The sequence below is a fragment of the Asparagus officinalis genome, chromosome 3 (genome assembly GCF_001876935.1).
Source record: "Asparagus officinalis chromosome 3, Aspof.V1, whole genome shotgun sequence".
Classification (NCBI taxonomy): domain Eukaryota; kingdom Viridiplantae; phylum Streptophyta; class Magnoliopsida; order Asparagales; family Asparagaceae; genus Asparagus; species Asparagus officinalis.
The window spans coordinates 29821281-29824082 of NC_033796.1; positions in this window are offsets into that span (position 1 = coordinate 29821281).

A 2802-nucleotide genomic window follows, 5' to 3' on the forward strand; every position below is an offset into this window, starting at 1 on the left:
TTCAGCTTCCAACGGCTAGTTTTTTGACCGTTGCCTTGGGGCTGTTTTGTCTTTTGCTCTGGTTTCTTGGTTGAGTTGTGAGAGGGTATAAATACCCCATTGCTGATCTCTTCTCAATTATCCAAGAATGTTTTAAAGAAGTTTTTAACAAGGGTTTTAAAAAAAAGGTTTAAGCTTGTTTTAAGCTTGTTTAAGGGTTTGATTTAAAGCTGTTTTGTTTTTCACAAGTGGAGGAGATTATCTTCTTGTTTGGGCTTCAATCTCCATCTCTCCATCTCTCCATCTTGTTATTCAGAGAAGAATCTCTAAACTCATTTCTAGCTATTTATTATTTTGTTTATAATTTCTATATGCTAGATTTTAATTGAGTTTAGTTTTGATTTGATTTCACTCATTGTTTACACACACCCACTTGAGCTTATTGTATTTGCATTCATAATATATTAGGGTTGTGAGAGTTGTAACATTGAGTGTGGGCTTTTATTGTGTTCTCATCCATATTAGAGAACAATTTATATTTGTTACATTGTGAGATTGTTAGGTTTTCGGTGAGCTAGAAACCGTGTGTGTTGTGAAGTTTTCGGTGAACTAGAAAACCGAGTGTGATGAGTGACGTTGTTCGGTGAGCGTTGAAAACCGACACTGTGATGTGTAAACGTTATTCGGGTAAGCGTAGAAAACCCGGTTGTGTTAGTGGATTTCTCCCCGGGAGTGGGGAGCGGAGACGTAGGATGGAAGGTCCGAACTCCGTGATCATTTGATTGTGTTTGAGTGTGCTTTGGCGTTCATTTATATTCATGCTCATATCTTATATCGCCATTGTCATTTACTCTTAGTTCATATTATCCACTATCTTGTTTATCTTGTTTATATTCATATCACCCTTAGTTTTATATCCTTGCATATAACTCATAGTATATCTCATTGCTAGGATATATCCCTTGTTCATATTGTTTATCGTAGCTCACATATCTTGTTGTATTTTATACTTGCTAGGATAACTTATTAATTAGTTTTAATTGGTATTTAATCGGATTAGATTAGCATAAGACCCTAATCACCCCCCCTCTAGGGTCTAACAATTGGTATCAGAGCTTGGTGCTCTTTGATTTAAGGTCTAATTACCTTGAGTTAAAGATCCAAGTTATCTTATTTGTGCTAATCTAGTTATGATTACTTTTGTCTTGCTTGCATATTTTCATATATATATCATGAATATAAATGTATTTCGTTTAGGCTATGAATCAAATGTTGCTCCTAAATTCATTAATTTTCCCTATGCTCAATGGGCTTCTAGATTTAAACTATTTATTGAATCTAGAAATATCGACTTATGGAAAATTATTGATTGTGCTTATATTGTGCCCACATTGGAGAAATCCAAGTGGAGCGATCATGATAAGAAAATGTTTTCAATGAACAAGCTTTTGTTAGAATTTTTGCTTAATGCTTTTGACTCATCCTTTTCTAACAAATTTGTTCATATTGATAGTGCTTACAAACTTTGGAAATTTATTGAAGCACATCAAGGGGACTTGGAGGCAATCCGACAAGCTTTGGAGGATTCTTCTTCAAGTTCATGTGGAGCATCATGCACACGGCCACAAGAGGATAACTCTTGTGTAGTAAGCGATTCCGATTCCGATAATGATTTATCTATTGATGAACTCGCTTGTGCATATGAAAGATTATCTCATGCCTATACAAAATTGCAAAATAATTTTATTGATCTTAAAAGCAAGCATGTAGAATTAAAATCCGATCATGAGTTGCTAGTGTCCAAATTTGATATCATTGTAAAAGAAAATATTGTGCTTAAAGAAAACAATGATATGTTAAATTTGAAAAATAAAAAATTAACCTCATCCATCACTAGCTTATCTCATGTTAAAAATAATGCCATGTTAGAAGTAGAGAACATACAAAATGATATTGCTTCTTTTATAAATAACAATATATGTTCCACTTCTAATAACAATACTTGTATGCATAATGATGAGTTGAATCATGTTAAGGATCACATATCATCTTTAGATTCAACCCTTAAAACATGTATTGTTAATCATGATAAGCTTATGAACATGTGTGCTAAGTCTCATGCTAAAACATCTAAACATATCACACATCATGCACACATGTATAGTAAAATTTATAAGTGCTCTATTTGTGGTCGTAAAGGCCATTTATCTAAATTTTGCTATGATGGACAAAAATCTAAAGATAGTAATATCAATGCTTCTTGTGCATCTCATAAGGCTTCTTCATCACACACACATGTACATGCACACACTCATAAAGTTCATCACAAGCATGCTCATGTGTATAGATGTGATCATTGTGGTAGATTTGGTCATTTGGCCAAATTTTGTTTTGATTTAAAGAAAGTTTCACATTTGCAAAACAATTTTAAAAGACCATCCATGTTTGCAAATGTTTCTAATGTTTCCCGTGCACAACCGTTTGGTCAACATAAGCAAATGCTTCCTTTCCATTGTACTTATTGTAATCGGAAGGGTCATTTGAGTAATTTTTGTTATGACCGTGTTCGTGCACCATATGCGCCTAAGAGGGTTCATAACCCTAAGGCTTTGAGCTTGAATGATAGGGGTCATGTCCCTAAACAATCCGGTACCAAGAATTCTTGGGTGCCAAAATGATTTTTTTAATCAAGAATTTTAGTGTTTTTATTTTTTCTTGGCTTTTGAAAAATGTATTTAAAACTCTTATGAAAATAATTTCTTATATTGGCTAAATTCTTTTGTTTTCATGATCATTGGTTTTGCTTTAATGAGAGGTTTGCAT